The sequence below is a fragment of the Podarcis gaigeae genome, assembly GCF_964106915.1.
Source record: "Podarcis gaigeae genome assembly, chromosome: 4".
Taxonomy (NCBI): domain Eukaryota; kingdom Metazoa; phylum Chordata; class Lepidosauria; order Squamata; family Lacertidae; genus Podarcis; species Podarcis gaigeae.
Window position 1 is genome coordinate 33,386,015 of NC_139677.1, and position 23,619 is coordinate 33,409,633.

At 41.4% G+C, this 23,619-nt stretch overlaps 1 protein-coding gene and 1 long non-coding RNA gene across 3 annotated transcripts in view; one reads left to right on the forward strand and one right to left on the reverse strand.

The window, feature by feature from the left end:
* Positions 1-23,619, forward strand: part of AFF3 (ALF transcription elongation factor 3) — a 223,992-nt gene that overhangs the window by 49,234 nt on the left and 151,139 nt on the right. The gene's annotated exons all lie outside the window — the stretch shown is intronic.
* LOC310843142 overlaps positions 1-23,619 on the reverse strand; it is a 102,428-nt gene that overhangs the window by 9,062 nt on the left and 69,747 nt on the right. For both annotated transcript variants that reach the window (XR_014563526.1, XR_014563527.1), the window contains exon 2: positions 23,219-23,309. This is a non-coding gene — a long non-coding RNA (uncharacterized lncRNA). The remainder of the gene's footprint in view (positions 1-23,218; positions 23,310-23,619) is intronic.

Here is a 23,619-nt window from a genome sequence, read left to right on the forward strand (position 1 = left end):
CGAGAGGAATTGGGATGATTCTGAGTTGCCCTCCCCTAGTCAAAGCATGGTGTCAGTAATCCCCTGAGTTGGATCGTGGCCCCCACAAATACTTACTCTGTTCTGTTGCTCTAAGTTTATTTACTGTATAGCTCTATGTTTTCCTATATGTCTTCTTTTCTTTATGGATATTGCGAAAATAAGCTTTGCTCCCCAAAAATCCTTTGAATCACTGAGGAGCTCTGGATTTAATCATTTATTTGCTAATACACAGCTGTGTGTGTGTGTGTGGGGGGAATCCTACAGTGCTCTGATTTAATAAAAACAAAACAGTTCAGAATTCTGCCAGTAGTGTTCTAGAAAACTTCACATTCTAAGGCCTAGTGGAGGAAACACAAAAAGCACCAGATAAGCTTGTGTGAACCTGCAAAGTTTTTTTTTTAAATGTATAAGCGTTGGCTCATAGCTGTCAGCGTTTTCCTTTTTTTAAAGAGAAATTCCCTTATTTCAAATAGGATTCCTTGCAAGAAAGGGGGAAAGTTGACAGCTATGCATTGGCTACCTTTCTTTATAGCCATGTGAGGCACATGTGAAAGCTATAGCAATCCCAGCCATTGCTCAAGGCCACGTGAAAGCTGGGAAGGGGGAGAGGCGGAGAGTTTGGCATTTTATTCATGGGAGTGGTGATGGAGGTTCACTTTCATTCTCCTCTTACTAAAGAAAAGCAATGGTAAGATTGCTGTGTAGTTGTAACCTTTAGTTCCTTTCACCTTCTCTAACTGAAGACATTGTTTTCTGAAGCTGACAAAATTAAAGGTACCAGCAGCCATGCTCTGGCTAGCAGTGACTATAGAGTTTTGTGATGTAAGTTGGTAGGAATCTTCCAGGCATGTAGCAGTGGACTTCAAAAACATTAACTAAATAAGTACATAAATAAAGGTTCATTGTGGCATTATAAAAGCATCTGAAGACATCATCCTTAATTTGCTTGCCTAGTAGCAGGGTTTGTCATCTAAAGCTGTTCCAGTGTTTGCCGGGCCAGCAAGAGGACTTCTTAGAACATCTGATTTCTTCTGATTTGGGAACAAGGTGTAAAGGTTTTGTCCTGTCAGTAGAGATGAATGGAATAGACTGCAGAGGCAATGTACCGTCTGAACATAGAGTTTATGCGATATATGTCTCTGAAAGGTCACAGTGCATCTAAAAAAGATGAAGATCAGCTCTACCAAAATAAGATGGAGCATCTTTCTAATAACAGCTTCTAAAACATACTTTCAACAACTTTCATTATGGATCTCCAAGTTTCCACACAAGCTTATCATTACTCATTTCTATTCCACTATTCAGTGATGTGCACTTATCCTCTATAATACGCAAAATGTCTTACAATCTCACAAACCCACATTGTAAATGCCTTTCTCGGGTAACTCCAGGGACAGATGTATCTAACAATAATTGTATGCACAGACAGTGCAATTCTTTGCAAACTAGTTCTCATTAAAGTCTTGACATTAACCGTTTGCAGGTAATTATGCTTTACCACATTATTTAGTCTACAGGATGGCACTAATGATGCAGTAGCACTAATTACTTCCGTTGGTATTGTGCATGTACAGGGGTGAGATGGATAGCTATAGTGTCAGTTGGAGGCATGCAGATTTTCTCATGCAAACACCTGTCTGGGTTTTCTAATTGCCAGCACAGCTGCATAGATGATACAGTATGCACAAACACAGTTGTCTGTAGTGTGTATGTTGGACTTGATCATCTCTAAGTTTAGCCATCTCAGATCTACAGAAGACAAGATTATTATTTGACTATCGGGATCATATCCCTCTTTAGAGAAATATGCTCTTTGATTATGTAATTGTATGTCATAATCTAGCATAGTTTGGGATTTCCCGAGGGGCGAAAGAAAAAGAAATATGGTTCTGCCGCATTGCATGACCACCTTGAGGTGATAAATTTGAGTTGGGGATGAGGGCCCATGGGCAGCACTATACCAAGGTGTCCCTGAAAGTTGTGGGGGCCACATCTTGGCTTGGTGTTCTGAGCTGGGCAGGAAGTGGGCGTGGGGAATTTCTCTGTAAATCCCTTTCACGGTCGCATCCCTTCCTGGTTAGGCTTAGGCTTTCAACAGCTTATGTCTGGAACATTAAAGGTAAAGGGACCCCTGACCATTAGGTCCAGTTGTGACCGACTCTGGGGTTGCGGCGCTCATCTCGCTTTATTGGCCGAGGGAGCTGGTGTATAGCTTCCGGGTCATGTGGCCAGCATGACTAAGCCGCTTCTGGCGAACCAGAGCAGTGCACGGAAACACCGTTTACCTTCCCACCGGAGCGGTACCTATTTATCTACTTGCACTTGACGTGCTTTCGAACTGCTAGGTTGGCAGGAGCAGGGACCGAGCAACGGGAGCTCACCCCGTCGCGGGGATTCGAACCGCCGACCTTCTGATCGGCAAGTCCTAGGCTCTGTGGTTTAACCCACAGCGCCACCTGCGTCCTGTCTGGAACATTAGTGGATCTTTTATTCTAGTCCACCCTTGAAGGTGAATAGCACCTGAGAGATTCCTGAGAACCCCAGGACAGTTTCCTTTGGGCGTGAATAACGCTAGATGAATAGAAACAACTTCTTGCAGAAACCCTTTCCTGCTGAGGAGAACCTGATCCATTCCTTGGTTTACCCAGGGATTTTGGGTCATATGAACTGAATACAAGCAATATAAATTGCCTAAGCCTTGGTATTACTGTTGGCAGCTGGCAGGGGCTTGTTGTTCCTCTATGTTGTTGTATGTATGCAAGGAGGTAAAGAAGGTGTAGTAAGCTGTCATCTGGAAGGTATTTAAGCCCCAGTTTCCAAGAAAAGAGGGTACCAGAAGGATAAGACAAATAAGAGGAGAGCAGTGAAAAAAACCGGAGAGCAGAGATTATCTGACAGGGGTGGGGAAGAGATGGTTAAGGATATGGGAAAAGGAACAAAAATTGAATGGGAGGGAATGGCAGTACAGAACATAAGAAGAATCTCTCTCATTATACTTTTAAAAAATTATTAAATTTCTATTAAATGTGAGTTAATGTGATGGTGAAGATATCTGGGCTAAATCACTGTACTGAATTTCTATTGGTATTGTCAGATGTGCTTTGAAATATGTAAGATTCCACAAATGTGTGAATTCAACTATGCTTGACGTACTTTAATATTTATTAAGCTGTTTAAGCCCTTGCTTTTTTACTTTTTACAGTGTGATATTATATTTATGTTCTTGGTTTTAAAACAGTTATCCATCCTGAGCTTTTAGGAAAGGGCAAGAAATAAATAGGCTCTTCTTAACAACATCTGCATAATTAAAACAGCAATAAATTTTCCGAAGTTTGCAATTAAATTAAACGGCGATCAAATAAAACTGCATTCATGGGATGAAGAGTACATTCTGGTTAATGATTACCTTACGTAATTCAAGGTTCATTGCCTATTATTGATTGTACTTTATATTTTATAATCTGATCTTAATGAGCAAAAGTAGAGGAATCACATGCAAAGTGTTAATGATGGTTTCACCCTTTAAGATCTTTAAGAGGAGAAAATGCAAATTTCTTTTGGTTACGTGGTTCAAGTTTTTCTGTATGCAAATATAACACATCTGTGTATTTACTTTACTGCAGACATAACTAGCAAGTGTTTAGTGATGAAATCTGTTCTTAATTATGATAGCAGATGTCAGAGTAGGAAGTTTCCCCCCTTTCTAATGCAAAGTCGCCTGATTTACTCATTTTCATATGCATTTGTTAGGGTTGCCAATGCAGAGAGAGAAGCCTTTATGAGAGACTTCAATTTGCTTTCTGTGTGAGAGCCTGTGCAAATGGACTAAATCTGCACAGCAGGGAAGTTTTATCTCCTTTCCTCATGCATTGCAAGCTGTTGTTTCTGCCCAGCCCAAGAAGAATATAAAGCTACTCAACAAATGAGTGAGCTGTTAAGTGCTCTACTAAGTATTTTAGGCAGAGGTTCCTATAACTTTGCTGTTCCTTACTAAAGAAGTGCAAGCATGACGTCACCGTTCTGGGGTAAATGGCATTAGCAGGCTGGTCTTAAAAAGGTATTCACAAATAGACATACTTTTTCTTGGATGCTTCGTTTTTACTGGGGTTTTGCTAAAACTACCAGCAGGATGGAAATGATTAGAGCCTTTTTATTGTTGTGAAGTAGAAAAGTTGCCTGACTCTCTTTGATTGGTTTGAATCATAAGGCTACTGAAGCTCTTTTTGCGTGTGTGCGCACACACGCTTTCCTGTGTTCGTTTACAGAGTCCTATATCCACTAACTGGAAATAAGTCCCATTGAGTTTAGTGGGATGCAGCCCAGTAACTTTCCTTTCCTTGAAGACACTCACATAACAGTTACAAGATCTTCTTAGTTACAAAATCTTCATGGTCCATAAAGTAAAGGTAAAGGGACCCCTGACCATTAGGTCCAGTCATGGCCGACTCTGGGGTTGCGGCGCTCATCTCGCTTTATTGGCCGAGGGAGCCAGCGTACAGCTTCCGGGTCATGTGGCCAGCATGACTAAGCCGCTTCTGGAGAATCAGAGCAGCTTACGGAAACGCCGTTTACCTTCCCGCTGGAGTGGTACCTATTTATCTACTTGCACTGTGCTTTTGAACTGCTAGGTTGGCAGGAGCAGGGACCGAGCAACGGGAGCTCACCCCGTCGCAGGGATTTGAACCGCCAACCTTCTGATCGGCAAGTCCTAGGCTCTGTGGTTTAACCCACAGCGCCACCCGCGTCATGGTCCATACATATATGCAAAAAAAGCATTGCAGCTTGGGAATCTTCAAGGCAGTATTTTCATTTAAAGTATGTTTATTTAATGGAGTTTAGAACAACCTTTGCCTTTATTGTAAAAAGAACTATATTTTGTTACTTCAGTCCCTTGTGTACACTCATAACCAAAGTGAAAGTTTTAGTTGCAGGCATAAACCGTACAAACATAGAATCTCATTTTTTAAATTTATCAGATGCTTAAATTCTCTGTGAGTGGAAGTACCCTGATCATGCATGCTGCCTTTTGTTTATTATTTTAGGCATTGTGACACCACTTAAATAATTACCATACATTTCAGCACATTTTTATATTTGTGAAATACACACTGTTCACATTGCTTTATATACAAAAGGTGTAGTAGCTGTTATCATCCTGTCCTCAGTGCCTAATGCCGTGCTTAATGTAATTAATCTGCAGAAGTGCTGCTCAGTTTTATTGTGTCACTAAATTTGCCGACAATATAAGGTGTAAATTGATTATGGTGAGTGATAGCTTGCTGCTTACAAAATGTGCTTCAACTATAGAGCAAGGTGAACATACATATATACTTCAATAAAATGTATACAAAAAGCTCACCCTTCTCTGGTTGCTGTAATTTTGAGGCACATTGATTTATACATTGTTTGGAAGTTCAGCGCTTAAAGAAAAAGTACACAAGGACCAGGACATATTCAACTGATAACTTCCAAAATAGGGTCCAAAACATCCACCCATCTAGTTATTGAAAAGAAAAGTGTAGTTTGTTATTTGGGGTTGGACATTAGGCAGAACTAATTTTTGGTAGGCTTTACTCCTTGCATAGAGCTCTTAATCGTTCAGTTATAAATTTAATTTAATATGTCTTGGAAAGTGGTTTTTGTTTTGAAGTACTTAATTTAAAAAACTGTGCTGTGACTCCATGTGCATCTACATGCCTCCCCCCCCACAACGAGCCTCAATAAGCTTAATGAATGTCCAAGTAAGTAAGAATACAGATGATCAAGCCGTTGAAGAATCAATCTTGTATCTAAGTTATTGTGTCTTTAAGCGTATAGTGCATGTTTTGTTCATATTTCTGTGTTCACTTGTTTGTATTTGCAACCACACGTTGCCCGTATTTATTTTACTTAATGCTTTCTCTTTTCCCCATAGAATATTTTATTGGAAAAAAATTGATTAATTAATAGCGAATGCTCAGGAGCCATTCATCTTGTGAGTCTTTGGAATAGCAGCATTATGCTAAGAACAAAATTTATTTTGTAAACTTGTTACTCAGCTGTCTGCTATGAACTATCCTGGTATGTTGCCGGGAATCTCATTTGCATTTGATGGATCAAGTCATAACTGAGCACTTTCCTTTAGCATAAGCTTATAAAGGTTCTGGAATAAAGCTGGCGCATGTCCCATAAGTAGGCTGGGTCTTAAGTCACAGAGGCGACAGGATTGTCTGTACTGGTTCCTTTCCATACATTTATATGTAGATGTAGCTTTGTGGAGTGATGAAGGAGCTGGGAGACCAGGTTCAAACACTCCATGAAATTCAGTGGGTGACCTTGAGCCAGTCACCATCTCTCTGCCTAAACTGGTTGTTGTGTGGATAATACAGAGGGGGGAAAGCTATGCTTACCAACTGCATCTCTTTGGAAGAAGGGTAGGATATAAACTCAATAACAATCATATTCGTTAGGGATACAATCCTGTTGTTGCAGCCTGGTTGCACATAATGCTAAACAACATGGATAAGCATCCATGAGCTCAAGCTGCTTGCTGTCTTTCAAACAATTACTCTGCTTCTGGGTTGTATTCAACTACATCCTACTCAGAGTAGACCAATTGAAATTTATGAACCTAAGTTGTGTCCATTAACATCAGTGGCTTGACTTTGTTGTAGGACATGCATTAAATACCATCTATGCAAAAAAGCATATATGCAATGTATTGTTTTTAAAATATTAATAGATTTTGTAAGGAAAATTTCACCAGTCCAAATGGCTAAACAGACCATGCTCTCTCTCTCTCTCTCTCTCTCTCTCTCTCTCTCTCTCTCTCTCTGCGCGCGGGCACACACACACACAGCATCACATGCTGGAGTGTGAGTTCCTATATAATCTTCATCTACCTCAGGGCTAGCCATCCAGAGGCTGGGAAGAAACAGGGGAAAGGCTGGCTAGGTGGACTCATACTGTTAGCAGTTTTGCCACCAACTCAGTTTAATGTGGCCCATGTCTGGCATAGCTCAGTTAGTAGAGCATGAAATTCTTAATCTCAGGGTTGGGGGTTCGAGCCCCACTTTGGGCAGGGGGTTGGACTAAGATGACTCTTGTGGTCCCCTTCCAATGCAACAATTCTATGATTTCTATCTATTGTCTGTGTATTTTGGTATGTTATACTTGTAGGAATAACGAGGACGACGGGAGGTTGAGTGCAGGTGAGCTGTGCACACTGGCAAGCATGCTCCAAACAAGCTGCCGACTATCTCTGCAGAGGCTCCTTTTATTAGCAGAAGTCAACAATTGGAAACAGTAGTGAAACCACCCTGAACATGACGTATTTCCATCTAAGCACATTTCCAGCATTAGCAAATACACGTGTCAGCAGGTGTTTCCCTAAAATGTTTTCTCCGATACTTGATTACGTCTGCGTCCCCGGTCATGCTCCATCCAAGTGTTATGTCTAATAACCAAATCTGTGAGAGGACAAATGGTCAGGGGGAAAACCCTGTTTGCTAGCCAAGAAGGCAAAAGATCAGGGAGCGTGGGCGCAACGCTCCTTGGCACACTGTTGCGTGACTAGTGCGAAGTTTGCTTCAGCACAAGCGGAGCGACACCTCCACAATACTTTTGAAAACAGCCTCTGTTATGAAGGGAGGAGAGGACAGACAACCTATGTTTGCCATATGGGATATAGATCAGCAAAGAAATTCTAGGTTTGACAGGACTGTCACTGGGCCTCCATGCCCGCATCCTTTTCCACTGTAGAGATTAACTTCCTTTGCCAAGAAAGGTTCATCTCACCTCCTTTTAATGTAGAAAACACACCAGCCAGGCTTCCCATATTTGAAGAGGATTTCCCCTGAAAATAATTTAGCATGTGGTTTTTATCTTCAACAAATCTTGGCAGAAAGACAGCATTTCCCATTGCTGCTATCATCTTGCTTTATTTGAAAGCTTCTGTAACCTAACATGATCCATTTGATCCTTTAAACCTTCAAAGCATCTCCGTAAGGAAAAGGTCTTGCTTTTGAACATTGCACTGTGAATGGCACTACAAATAATTTGTTCTCTATATAAGCTCACCAACTTCTAAAAACCATAGTGCGTTTTTCAAGCTACAGAACGGCATTCTGTTGTTCTTTATTTATAATTTATTTTCATATATATATCTTTCATATACTGTATACCCAAGTCTTTCTTGTGGAGGCTATAAGGCATTTATAGCAATGGAACAAAGAAAAAATCATTTAATCCGAGATTCATCCACCAATGAGCAATTTATTAAACATAAGTAGAGTATTTCAGCTATGTCTTGATTGGCTAATTTTGTAGAGTCATGCAGTATGTACAGATGACAGGTAATATAGAATGTTTGTTTAACTTGATAATATTCTGACAATTTACTTATTGCTACATTGGTTTATATTTACAATTCAAAAGCATTGGTAATTGCTGGTCCTAGAAAATGGTGATTTTGAAAAAAAAAATACAATTTTTTAATGTGAAGTCTGGTGGTTTTTGTTTTTTTTGTTATTCTTTGATCCAGCTTTTTAAAAAAGTATGCAGTTACATTGAAATATCAGAAGATTAAGAGAACAGAGCTCATGGGAGGAGAAATGATGTAATTTGCTACTTAATTTGTAAGTATGCAAAATGATGACATCATTGGCAACATAAGAAGAATACAGATAGCATCAAGGAAGGAATCATAATCATAGAAAATAACTGCGGTGGTTACTGGTGCAGATAGCCAGCCTTGCCAGATGTTAGAAGAATTTACATTTGTGTAGCATTGCCCACTATCTCAGAATGGTTGCCTGTACCATTCTGCCAAGTGGGAAATAGGATATTTCTGCATTAAGAAACAGAAGTGCTTGATTTTATGTAGCCACCCTCTCTATGGGCAAATGAACTTATCATGTTTGCATCTATATGTCTCTCTTACTGGCCCCTGACAACAAGGTGCAACTTCTACTATGCTGCTCTATTTAACTGATAAGATGGATTCCACACCATAGGATGGTTTCTTTGCACACTTGTTCACTTGTTTTTATTTTAAAGATGTATACACCTGCCCTTCAACCAAAGTTCCCTAGACATAATGTAATAGAAATATATGTAATATAGCATAATGGCAGCTTAGCCAGTTGTCAGCTTCCATGTTTGAAGGTGCAATATTCTCACCTGCAGGGTAGCTTTAAAGTCCTGATCAGCAACCAGTTTTAGAAGGTGAGCCATTTCGAATGGGAGAGAAAAAGAAGCAGAAGTCCAAGCCTTTCCTCCTCTGGTAGCCTGGTAGTAAGCCTAGCCACCAGTTTGTTTTGCGAAACGGCTCAAAAAAGTGTCACCCCCCTCCTCATCCCATTGGGCTAGTTTTGTACCTGCGTGGAGGTGGTTCACAAAGAAGTCCATCTTGGTTGGCCTACCACTCTCTTGGGATTCTATCATGTGCAAACCCTTAGCCATGTCAGTCTCTCTCCTTGTCTGCTCAGAGAACAGCTTCAGTGACTTACCAGAAGCCCAAAACAAAAGTTTGCAGAACATTTGCAAACTATGGCCATTACACCAGTTTTACAAATAGATGACCTAATTCTATATGACCAAATTGGAGTGGAAAGGGGACGTTCTGTAGTTCAGAGGTTGCTCATGTGCTTTGCACGCACAAGATCTCATATTCAGTTCCTGATATGTCCAGGATAGCTGCTGCAAGGAAGTGTAGAGAAGACTGACTGGCCCAATGGACTGACTCTACAGAAAGGCAACTGCTTGTTAAAATTAGCAAAGTGCTTTGACGTCAGCGTGTTTGTGCAGCTTTGCAGGTGGAGATCTAAGCCTGAATCTCATCTCCAACCCCCAGAAGTTGTATATATAAACAGGATGGCGTGTTCTGATCTACAGTGCTTTTAAATGCTCACATTTCTCTGTTAAGTTTCTTTAATCTATCATTTGCAGTGTTTGTTTAGGGATATAATTGTGTATCCAATACTTCGTGATCCTATCTATTTCATTCATACCTTTTTTTTAATAAAAGAAATCACATAAGCATTTTCAAATATTGTCAGTCAGTGTAATTGCTTCATATGTCTGCTTTGCAGAATACTATACTTTACTGCCCTTAAGTTCATTTTTAATTGGGGTGCAGAGCTTTGAACAAGTCAATTATTATTTTTTATAGTAAACGGTAATTAATGTTTCATTATATTTTATTAGGCTCATTTCATTCATCTGCATTGGAACTAATCCAGGCTTTTCTAAATATTGTACCTGTATTTGTATACATGGGTGTGAGAGAGAATATGAATGAATGCAGGCTTTGACTTGAAGCCAGAGAATTATGTGACTAGCTATGAGCACATTCCATAGATTTTTAGACTAAACCCAGCCAGGCTTATGTGTCGTTGTCTTTTTATGTTTTTACATACACTGTATCACTGAGAAGAATTTCTAAAATTAACTCAACAGTATACAAATGTATAAATAATAATAATAATAAAAATGTAGAAACTCCTTGGTGATGATTTGAGAAACGCATTAAACCACCTGCTGGTGATATAATGCAGCCTGTAGTACTCTGGCCCACATGATACAAGGTTGTGTCCAGTTTCTCAGCTGAACTAAACACATGAGCCAACTTGGTCTTTCAGCAGTGCGTGAAGTAAAGGACATGTTTAGCTGAAATACTTAGAAAATACTACGAAGGTGACTTGATAGATACTTGGGGGGGAGGGAGAGAGAGAGTAGAAGGCACAGATTCTTGACTGTGAGAAAAATGAAAGAAGACAACGTAAGATAAGCTTAAGTGAAGCAGAGACAGCAGGAAGGAAAAATAGAAAAGGAAAGACAAGAGATTTGGTTGTGAGCAGGATAAGCGAAGTCCTTCAATATAAAGACTAGGGCTTTCCTTTCCTTTGCTGTTTTGTAGGATGGGGTAGGAGAAGGATGTGCTTTTTAACAAATACTGCCCCATTTTCACAGGCATGTCTCTGATTATGTGCATCTACAGAGAATGACCGCTCTCCACATCAAATGGGGGGTGCCTTTTGCATGGTCACGTGCAGCCCCCCAGGTCCCAGTAGTTCAGGATGGCTTCATCCTCCTCAGGCTGGATACCTGGAGGTCTCCGCCTACCTCAGCCAATCGCCCACTCCCGCCTGGGGAGGCTTTACCAGGGGATCGACCAGGTAAGGGGAGGGACCACCCTGCCCACACAACAGAAGGTGAATCCTACCTGCGAAGCGTCAGTTGGCTTCAGAGCTTCTCCCACCCTCCCCTCCCTCAGTTAAGTCTTCTTTTGCAGGTTAACCTCTTCTCCACAGGTACGCAGGCGCTGCTACGTCAGGGCCAGAAAGGAATTTTCCTGCACTGGCAGGTTTTGCCTTTTCCATAGCAAAATGTCACAACTTTGGTGGTTTCAGGCCTTGGGCGGAATCCTTTAGTCTATCTTCCTAAATGGGGGGAGCATGAACCGGTGACCCCCCCTTGTGGCGGTGATCCCAGGGTTCCCCTTTAAAGGGGTATCATTGGCCATATGCCGAGAGGTTGTCATTGCTCTCCCCTCCGGCAGCGAAACAGGGGGTGGGCTCTCTGCTTGAACATATGTTCTCCAGAGCCAGCCCAATCCCCACACACTCTGGATAACCCTGATGTCTCCCAGATCCCCAGCTGGGGATTGGGAAGGTTAAACGCCCAATGCCTGAGCCAAGGTCTCCCTACATCTGAAACTTAATAAACTTGTGGACAATTTTAATCCCATAGCACGTTCTCTTGAGTCATTATTCCACTCAGGGGTTGCCTGGGGTTGAGGGGGACTCTGCCTGTCCATGCAGCTAAATTTGGCAGTTGTATAGGAGGCACATTTCACTAAAAACACAAGGTCTGGCTTAAAAAAACACACCAAACTTTTGACTGAAAGCTGTTTATAATTATTTTAAGAGTCTTCAGGGTACCAGACAATTTTTTTTTCTACTTTAAAATGTCTCAATTGCGTCCCATGATCGTTAAGACTTATTTTTTTGTATCTATAGCAAAAACTACTAATCATTCACTAATCTCCACTGAGCAGTAGTAGAAAAAGAAATGCTATTTTCGTATTCTGCACATCATGACTCTCATTAAAATCTCATAGAAATGATGCATTCTACTTGGGATACACCGATTATGAAATAAATATGTCTGAGTTTTTGTTTTTGGGCTTGTGCCCTGGCTCCCAGTGGTAAACTTAGTCTATTAATGTCTGATGCTTTAAAGAAACACAAAAGCCCTCAGGCTAGTTTTGTATTGCAATATCTCAGAATAGTGGCTGCATGTATTAATCAGAGCTTTCAAACGAAAGTAGTAAATTGTCCTTGATCTTCAGTAACTCAGGGCCAATGCATATAGCCACAAATCGGGCTTCTATAAAAATCCATGCACACTTAAAAAACCCCATGGATTAAATGTGCATGTAGAGGTAAAACCCGCTGTGTAAAGTGCGAGTATGGTATACTGTCTGTTTCACAATCATGTAATAGCTAAGTGAAGTACCATTATGGAATGCATCATTATAATGTTAATGCTCATGTTATTGTTGTGAGAACATCACAGTGAAAGACCTGAAATAAACATAAGTAGGACTGGTCTGCACAGTTTATTGTCTCACTGCCAGTGACAGGACTAAAAATCAGCCCCAGCGTATGAAATCCAGTGTGGCCCACATGGAAGAGGGAATGTGCTTGGTTTATTCTGCTCTGCAGGGTAGGATTTGAACCAATGGCTTCAAGTTACAAGAAAGGAGATTCCGACTAAACATACGGAAAAACTTTCTGACAGTAAAAGCTGTTTGACAATGGGCTAGCTAGCATATCAGTTCTTTAAAAAGTTCATCTCTTCCCATCTAATTTAGTTCACCAGGGGGAATAAATATTTTATTGTTTGTTCAACCCTGTAATTTTTTAGTCTGCTTTGCATCTTCTGTGTAAAATGATTTTTATTTATACACTGGGCATTTAAAAGCAACAACAACCACCTGTAAGCTTGGATAAATATCTCTATTCTCTTTTGAAGCTACTCATCTGTATCCTGATAAACATGTCATGTTTATGAACATGTCATGAACAGGATCTTGCTGGTAGGATAGATCCTCGCCTGTCCCATCCCCATGGGCCATGTTAACAGGTGGGCACTTTGGTACTTTTCTTCTTTGCAACTCAACCTGAAGGCAAGGCTTTAGGCAAGGGGTTGTCTGCACTATGGAGAACTCCTGTGGGAGGCCTTCCAGAGTTTAGGAACTCCCTAGTGAGGCTGATCCTAGTGTAGGGTTGCCACCTGTCCTTTATAATATGGAAGAGTCCCTTATTTCAAGGAAAAATGCTGCAACCTTTAAGGGACGCAGTTTGTCCCTTATTTCTGCCTTGTTTTCTTCTCCTTCCCTCCTTTGCTGAGGTGAGTGCTGAGCTCAGCTCCTCCTTCCCTTACATCTCTACCAGCGCTATTGCCTCCTTCCTGCCTGTCCGCATTCTCTGTCTCTGTCTGTCTGCCTCTCCTTTCCCTACCTTACTCCCCCATTATACTAAATCCAGTGAGTGACGCAGCTGCGGCCCAATGGATGGCCGCAGAGGACGGCGAGCGTTTGGGGATGGGATGTAGGGGCAGGGCTGAGAAAGAATGGAGTGACTTTGGAGGAGCCAGGGGGAGGGATTGTTTTGAAGTCATTTCTGCACGTAAGTGTCCAGCTGTATCAGACTAAAGCGCACTCTGGTCCAGTAAGCCAAAATCTTCCAAGTAGTCAAAAAATAGGATCTTGTTGCCAGGACACCATAGTCCCACCGTTTTAGATCTGCAGCTTGGCTCAAACTAGCCCTGCTCCAAATCCCACCCCCTAGTTTTCGTTTCCATGAAAGAGGTGTTGTCTCTGTCTCTTTAGTGGAGAGCAGAAGAACTTCAAAGGAATTTTGTGGATTGGGTTGTGTGTGTGTGGTTCTGCTATTGAGGTATGATGAGATGGCCAAGCTGTCTTTTTTAATGGATGAACTTGTTTTAGTTTTAATGGATTGTTTTAATGGATGAACTTGTTTTAGTTTTAAATACTCTGAGTGTATTTAAATGCTCTAAGGCAGGGGTCTGCAAGGTTTACCTCGCCTGGGCTGGTTCACTCCAGCGGAGATCGCTCTGTGGGCCAAATCGCGCGCCCACCCACGATTTCCGGCATCCGCACAGATGCGATTTCCAGCACCGTGGAAGCAAGTCCCTGTGCTGCGCTGGTTTAGTGCAGTGTGTGGGGACTCACCAAATGGGCAGCTCGGGGGCTGGTTAAACAACTCTTGTGGGCTGTTTGTGGCCCATGGGCCTTAGGTTGCCGACCCCTGTTCTAAGGAGTGTGAGCCTAAAAATGCATGTCAATGCATAGAGTTGTATGTGTGCCTCAGAATCTCTTACATGCTGAATTTGTAAATTGTGCCATTATTTCCTTTAAAAACTAGATACTCTGAAAATAATGCCCTGGGTTAAAAAAAAAAGTTCTGAAAAAATTATTTGTTTTTTGTATGCAACAAATGTGAGTGGAAGGCACTGTATGAGAGTATATTAGAGCAATCCATAACGAATGTTAAATATAAAGGGAGCGGAATATAGCACTTGTGACAATTAATGTCAATACAGATTGCAGATTGCTTGAAATGACATTATAGTGTTGCACATACTTATGCAGCACAGCTCTTTGAAACAAAGCCATTTTTCTGCTTTCTAATGAATGCCGTATTGTTCGTCTACCTGATCCACAGAAAACCACTATAAATAGGATTCCTCAAAATTTTATCTGTTTTTACCCAGTGGAGGAAATCCTGTCTAATATAATTAGATACCTGCAGGCATGTCAGAAATAATTGAAACGTTTACGCTGAAGATCAATACATTCAAAATTTTGGCAGGAGAGTCTGCCACCTATATGACCCGAATATATTTTATATTTAAGACATTCAATTATATTTAGAAAGGTGCTGGGGTTTTTTAATTGATTGTCATTTTTTTAAAAAAACAACAACACATCAACATGTGTATCATCCCACTGTATGTTTTAAAAGGCTGTGCAACACGCATAGATGTCTGACGAATAGCATTTAAATGGTGGAAGGGAAAATACGATTGAAAGTGTATGTGTCTTATTGTCTATCCAGGTAGGGCTGCTGACAGCATCTCAAATAGCTTTCCTGTTGCCATGTGGGAGGTGATGGTAGTAGAGGTGGTAATAATGATGATGATGTGAGAAAATGTGTGCGTAAACAGATTTAATGACAAGTGACAGGGCTGCTGCTTTCACTGAGAGACACAGATGTAAAATGAACAGCACCTAACCATCAACACCCCCACCTTTCCACTGGTCAGAGATATCATCCTTTTTGGGAAAGGTAGCCAGCGAGGTTAAAGCGATTTCATAATGCCCTAAGTGTATTGAAAGCATCCATTATTTTGTCAATTGCAAAGTTAAAATTGGCCAGCTTAGTTACTTTACCTGACCTCGCTCCAACATTATAACCTCCTTTTATATATATATATATCACACATCGGAGTTCAAAAATATTTCAAGATGAAATGAAATCATTAATTTGGATTTAAACGGAAAAGCTCAGGCAAAACTGGCTTCAACCAAGCAAAGAAAACAACAACATTGAGTTCCTGTCCAATATATATGTGCCTTGTGTAAAGGCACCATTTTTGTTGAGCAATATTTGATATTGGAAACAAGTGGTGAGATTTCTCAGTTCATCAGTGTTTAAGTAGAAAGAGGCATGTGATTTTTCCACATAGGGGACACAATAGAAACAAAACAAAATCCATACAATTAAATATAGTACACTGATCTTGATAGCCTAGCTTTCTCTATAATAAAAGGTAAAGGTACCCCTGCCCGTACGGGCCAGTCTTGCCAGACTCTGGGGTTGTGCGCCCATCTCACTTAAGAGGCCAGGGGCCAGCGCTGTCCGGAGACACTTCCGGGTCACGTGGCCAGCGTGACATCGCTGCTCTGGCGAGCCAGAGCCGCACACGGAAACGCCGTTTACCTTCCCGCTGGTAAGCGGTCCCTATTTATCTACTTGCACCCGGAGGTGCTTTCGAACTGCTAGGTTGGCAGGCACTGGGACCGAGCAGCGGGAGCGCACCCCGCCGCAGGGATTCGAACCGCCGACCTTTCGATCGGCAAGTCCTAGGTGCTGAGGCTTTAACCCACAGCGCCACCTGCGTCCCTTCTCTATAATACACCCATTGATTATATGAGTCCTTCAGTATTTCCTAAATACATTGGGGGATTTTTCCATATGACTAATCAAATTTATTAATTCCAGTAGGTTTACTTTAGTACAACTTAGTTGAGCCAAACTTAGTACCTTGATTCTCAAACGCCTTGGTACCCAAACAACTTGGAACCCAAACACTGCAAACCTGGAAGTAAGTGTTCTGGTTTGCGAACTTTTTTCAGAAGCTGAATGTTGTTATGTTTCAGATTTGAGTGCCACACTTTTGTTTTGAGTGTCACATTGAAGTCTGTCTATTTATTTTGCGCTTTTGTTTTTGCGGCTCTCTTTTTTTGTTTTTGTGACTGTGTGGAACCCAGTTCAGCTACTGACTGATTGATTGTGTGACTGCAGTACATTGTTTATTGCTTTCATTTTATGGACCAATAGATAGTAAAATTCATGTTAAATTGATGTTTTAGGGGTTGTTTTTAAAAGTCTGGAACAAATTAATCCATTTTGCATTACTTTCTATGGGAAAGCGTGCCTTGGTTTTGGAACACTTTGGTTTTGGAATGGACTTCTGGAACAGATTAAGTTTGAGAACCAAGGTACCACTGTAAGTTCAGACAGTAGTGAGTCAAATGGACCAACTGTATGGCTGGAAGTAAGGCTATAACCTGTATTTGACCCAGTCTTCTTCACGAGACAAGTGCTGATTCAAACCTGGATCTTCCCTGTCCTAGTCTGATACTCTAACCATCAAACCACACTGGCTGTATTTTATTATTGTAAGCCACTCGTCATTATGATAGTGTTTCCTCCTGTTCCACTTCACTGACTGACGCTTGCAGGAGATGTGAAATGCTAACACCACAATGACATAAAAATTATTCCAACTACATGCTACTGGAAAGAGTTGGTGGTTGTGGGCAGTGGCATGGTCAGGGGTATGCATATATGTGTCTCCTATAACATGCTGTTCAGCCTCATTTTTTTCTGTGAAATGAAACATGATAGCATGTCAGGCTCCTTCATCTTGTTCCTGATATCCTTGCAAGACCACACATAAAACAGGCTCAAAATGAATGATATGCATAGATCACAATAGCCAGCCAAGATTCGGTGGCTCATGTCCAAATGAATTAGCATTCAGCTTGGTAAAAGCAAAACACACACACAAAAGATGGAATAATGTCCTCAAAATATTCTAACGAACAAACTCAGGCTGTGTACACATTGCCGTTTTAGTCTGGCTCCAGTGCGCTCCCAACCACTGGCTTTTGAATCTGTTCAGATGCAACATTACTATGATTCAGAGCTGCCCTGTTGTTCCTTGAAAAATACTGCCGCTTATTGCATTTTCCAGCAAACCAGTTTCAGTCTGGAAGAAAATTTTAAAGTGCATTCCCTTCACAGTTAAGCAGGGGTTTGAATGTTTGAGACAGGCATTGCTCATGCGCAGATGACAGTGCATGCACAGTATTATGAACTGGATATTGGGAGGGTTGAAAGGGCAGGTAAGCCAAACAGATAACGGTGTATGGGGTGTTGGGAAGGGGTGGTACCTCTGGTGGGGGACGCATTGTGCCCCCTCTGGGGTGGTTTGTCTGCCATTGGTCCCCAGCCTGCACTCAGCGTTACCACCAAGTACGAGGAAACAGAAACATGGCAAATTACAAAATCACTGTAGTTTCCATGCTTCCCAAATCCGTCCTTCCATCTCCGGGCATTTGTTGTTTTTTTGAAGTCAAGTAGGAAAGGGGTGTCATTTTGACTTTTTCCAGGTGTGAAAATGTTAGGCCATCTCTTGTCTTCAAATCCTTTGATTGAACAGATGGATCAGTCTTGAGCATTCTTTGAAAGTGTCCTCTTCATTGCAAGGCCTGAGGCAAAATTGCCTCTTTGTAGAGACGAAGGATGCAGCTATGTGGTGACACTTTATATCAATATAAGATATTGTGGTGGATAACTTACAGAAGAAGATGGTGCAAAGAAGTTCTGAGAAATGGCTGAGCAGCGTTCTTTCAAAGCATAGGGTTTTTCCCAAGCAAACATGCTTCATTTTCTTTCGGCAAGAGGCAGTGTAGGATGTATAATAATAAGGGGAGAACAACAATAACAACAACAACTAGTGCTGTTTCTCCTGATTCCTCAGTGTCAGATATATTCTCACATTAACATCTTTCCTTGTGAGTGGTTTGTAGCTAGATTCTTAGGAAGAGGATGGAATATTTCTGCAAGAGGCAAAGAACAACAATTGGCATTTATACTACTCAAAGCAAAACATAAGATGCACAAGGCACAAGCTAGAAGGTTAATACTGCCTAACTCATAAAAAAATATTAACTTTATAGAGCCAAACATTCAGTAAGGAATATAGGACCTACCTAGATGTGACATGAGGCATCTGTGATCAGATCTCCCAGTGTTTCTGGGGTTTGTCTTTCTTTCTTAAAAGCAGCCATGGTCTCTCTGACATGGAGCAGGAGTCTGGTGCTAGGAGAAAGCCCCTTTAACACTTTTCTCCAATACGTGTTCCTGTTGTAAATGTTGCGTCCGGCAGGGTTGATATGGCCCTGGGAACATAAGAGCTACTCTACTCTACTCTACAGAGCTACTCTACTCTACAGACTACTCTAAAGCTTTGATGGAGCAAATGCTCACATGGAGTTCTCCTAGGCGCTGCCCTCTGGACTTCTATATCTTGCCACACTCAAAAACGAACTTTCTACATGCACTCATTCATGAATTTTTGCATATCCTCAGTCATGTGTCTTCTACACAATTCATGCAACAGAATGAGCATGTCTATCCATGTTTTGTCTCTGTATACATACAAACTTCAAGGGGCCCAATTTAACTAATGAATCACGCTAATGGAAGCCAGTGCTAGGTTTTCCACTAATGCGTTGGGACTAGGGCCGTCTTTAGCATATGCACTGCCAGGGTGCAAAGATCTGCCCAGCGCCCCAAAATTTAGTTTAGCCCCCAAATTAACTTTTGTTATGCTTATGTCACTATTATCATTTGAGAAATAACACTCACGCCTGCGCGGCTCCAAAAGGAGTTTGTGTGTGTGTGTGTGTGTGTGTGTGTGTGTGTGTGTGTGTTGCTTAAAACCTGCTTTTCTGAAGAAGACAAAGAACACATTGGGAGTTGGTGTAAAGACTCCACACATGCGCTTACGGTCGTAGGGAGGTGTCTGAAAGATGAGATGGGCAGGCATTGTGCGCATGCATGGGAGAGCCATCTCGGGCAGCCTTTCATTGTGGGAGCAACCTTATTTCTAGAGGAGCCGGGAGGGCCCTTGCGAGTGTGCATATACGAGTTCCTCTTGGGAAGGTTCTGGAGCCTGTGTGCAAGATCAGTTATGTCAAAGGTGCTGCTGGCCCACTGCCACATAGCAGCTCAATACAATATGCTTAGGTGGCTCCAGCGGCAGGCGCCTGGCGCCCCCCAGAATTCAGCGCCCAGGTGCCCTGCACCCCTTGCACCCCTGGGTAAAGACGACCCTGGCTCGGACTTTTCATCCCCTCTCCTCCCCTTGTGGGCCCCTGCCCCCCAATTGGCTGTGTGGGGATTGGGGAACCCCCAAAACAGCATGGGCGAAGGAAAGGGGAGATCATTCTGTCTGACAAACTGACATCCTTGCCCTGACAGAGCAATATCCTTAGCACTTCATCGAATTCCTCCCGCAATTCTCTGCACATTTTCTAAAAATAGAAATCTATGGCAGATCCTGAACTATCAGGCCCAGTGATATCACTGAATTGTACTGAGTTGTATGTATCCAACACTTTGAAACAGTGTTCCACTCATTTGATGATGCTTTCTCCCAGTATGCCCGCAAAATGTGCTCCAGATGGTCGCTCAGCCATTTGAAGCAGATTTTGAGGGTGCTAGGGAGGCTGCAGGGGAGAGGAGAAGAGGAGAAAAAATCCACAGTGTAAAGCAGAAGTATTTTGTGTGACTGGGGTGGCAATGTTTGACGCACTGTATCTTCTCCCCCAGCTGTAATCAATTATACATCCCCAACATTTCTTTGCAAGGCAGGTTTTCCAAATACAAGTTGGTTGTATTATGCAACAAGGTGGAGCAAGTCTGTACTGAAAAGCCAATGTAGAAACTGATCTGCAAATATGTAATTAGCAAGATATTTCATAAAATGAAGGCTGTATGTTGTTAGACATCAAGGCCTGTCAGAGAAGACTGTGGGACATGAAGACTCATGCAATTGTCATTCCTCATGAAAGCCTGGAGTGAGTGAGTTTCAAGCTGGTACCAAATAAGATTTATGTCTGAAAAGTTGTAAAACACCACCTCACTTATGGCAAACAGGTCTCAGGGGGGTCTGAAGAGCTTTAGTCTCACTTATGGATGATATGATTGGAGCTTAATTGTGTCTAGGATCCAAAGAAGGAATGTGTTTGCACAGGAAAAAACTAAATGCATGGCTGAAAATTCACTTAAATGTTTTCTCCACAGTAATTCCCCCTGACAAAGAGGCAAGTTACTGCAACAGTTTAAAAAGTGAGAGCTTGAGTATCTCTGAAAACCGTTGCAGAGAAAAATGGGGGGGGGGATTGCATTCATGATTCCCCCCCAGATGCTCTTATCCTTCCTTTGGATTCTCATTATTACATTAGAGTAATGTGCAATTCCATTGTGTTTAATAGAGTAGTGTAAATGAATTCCAGCATTTCTGGAATTTTAATAAGGAGACCACTGTCAGGTTTTATGCTACTTTAACATTCATTATTCAAAGTTTGAACCGTGGGTGGGATTTATCTGTTCTTTTGTTTTTAGTCTTCACTAGCTCAAAATGCTTTTTTCCCCCTTTGTAAATATTTTCCTCCAAGCAAACAAGCATTCTCGACTGCACACTCAGGGAGGTTATTTATTATGCTTAATGGCAACTTACAGTAAGTCGTAAATTAAAGGAACAACTTATATGGTGTTTTTAGGTGTGCCAAGGGTATGCCATTTTGCTAATAATTTGTACTAATGTAAATTGTGAAGTGACATTTATGAACTGCGTTTGGCGTCATACATAAAACTGCGGCTAAATGTAGAAACATTGATCTGCTGTTTTATGAGCCAATACTTTTGTACAGGTCAGAGTAGTTTTTGCCCCGAGCCTTTACTAAGGCCAGAGTGTTAAGTTAATAAATGGAAGGTTTAAATTTTATAGACTAATCACTTGGAGTAATCAAAATTTGCTTTTCAGTAGCCGAGCGTAATGTTTACTATCTCCCCAAACGAAACACACAAGAGCCTAGGATGAGCCTGCTAGATCAAGCCAATAGCCCATCTCGTCCAAAATCCTGTTCTCACAGTGCTTATGGGAAGCCTGCAAGTTGAGCAGGACAGCAACAGGACCCATAAATTTGTGCTATATCTCCCTGAAAAGTGAGAAAGTATGCATCATGCTATGCGTTTAATATGCTGGAGTTGCAGAACATGAAAAGCATATAAACTGCAGACATGTAATATAACTATGGGCAAATGTGAAAAGTATATGATATTTCTAAAGTTTCTCCTGTTTATAGAGGTGAAGTTGGAGAACAATTAGGTATCCCTAAAAGTTTTGAAAACAGTGCTTTTTTTCTGGGGGTACGCAGGGGTATGCATACCCCTAAACATTTTGTGAATCTAAATTTGGCCTCATTGAGGGGCAGTATTTCAATATGAAGTAGGAAAATGAGAGTACCCCTAAACATCTTTAAAGAAAAAAAAGCACTGTTTGAAAGTATAAATCAGTTTTCTACATTTTCTCTCATATATATATATGTGTGTGTGTGATCACCTGACCTCATTTCTATTTAATGTACCTTAAACTTAAATAGGGTTGCCATATTTCAAAAAGTAAAAACAAGGATACCCTCCCGGCAGATGTCAAAAAGTTAATAAAACGGGTTTTTCCAGCCAGAACTCTCTGGAACTCAGTTCCAGCACCTCTCAGGTGGGCGCCATTGAGAACGAGGGAGGTGTTCATGGTAAGTTCTGGCACCTCTTTTTCTAGAAAAATAGAACTGTAAACAGCTATATAAATTTTCATAGATATTTGAAGCCTGTCCTGTTTTGGGAAGCTTTTAATGTGTGGTGGGTTTTTTTCTTCTTTCCCTCTGTATTTTTGTTGGAAACTGCCCAAAGTAGCTGGGGCAACCCAGTCAGATGAGCAGGGTACAAGAAATTTGTTGTTGCTGTTGTTGTTGTCAGGGATTTTTCGTCAGTTCAGGTGGGTACCATTGCCATTGTAAGAGAACAAGAGAGGTGTTTATGGTGAGTTTGGCACCTCCTTTTCTAGACAAATATCACTGAATTGATGATGATAATGCTGAAGAAGAAGAAGACGATGACGACGAATACATGTGGCTTTCCACCTCCGCAGCAGCAGATTAGTTGATCCCCGAGCAAAGTAGGATTCCTCCCCACTCCACAATCCATGTTGTTTGGGTAAAAGGAGACTTTACTTACTCTACACTGCAGTTTCTGTAGGGTTAACATTTGTGATTGGTTGTCCTAACAAGACCAGCCCTACCGCAACAGTTGGTTGTCCTAACAAGACCAGCCCTACCGCAACAGTGGTGGTGGTGGCGGGGGGAGTCAGCACAGGCTAAATGCCTTAAAAATAAATAAATATAAGGTCTTAACAATATACGGATGCATTGTAAGAGAAGGGGTTAATTGAGCCTCTCCAGGGAGGGAGTTTCAGAGTCTGGCTGCCACAACTAAAAAGGCCCAGTCTTTCCTGGTCCCTCCTTCAGTAGTGGTGGAACCCAGAGCAGCACTGATGGGAGGTTCATGTGAGAGTAAGAGGAGGCTCTTCATATATCCTGGTTCCAAACTGCTTAGGGTTTTGTGAAGAATACCCAGCCCTCATTAAATACAGATTATACAAACATGGAATAGTATGCTTGGTAAAACAGGCTCCTGAAATTGCTCTGGCTGCCACGTTTTGACTCAGCAAATCGCGTTTTATATAAAGGTTTGTTGGCAGAGTCTACTCTTACCTGAAATGAAACATTTTCAAATTCCTGGTGGGTTGGTTTTTTTTTGTAGCTTTATATCTTTGGTTTTATTCCGATGCCAATTTGAACAATCCTGCAGAAGCCAAATATGTACCAGTGTTTATAAACATGCTGTTATAAAATATCAGTGTCTTTTGTCTGTGTAAAGATAGGGAAACAAACTGAACATTTATTGAGGGACCGTCTACAAATTATTATTTGGCAATAGAAATATGTTTTGTGACAAACCTAAATCAACTTAAAAAAAATAAAAAATCATAGAGGTAAAAATGGCAATGTATAGATTGTGCACATTCAGTATAAGGTGAAGCTTTTTTATGCTATGCATGAATGCCTTTGCTGAAAATGGGAAATCTAAACAGCTGCACTATTGTATTCAATCG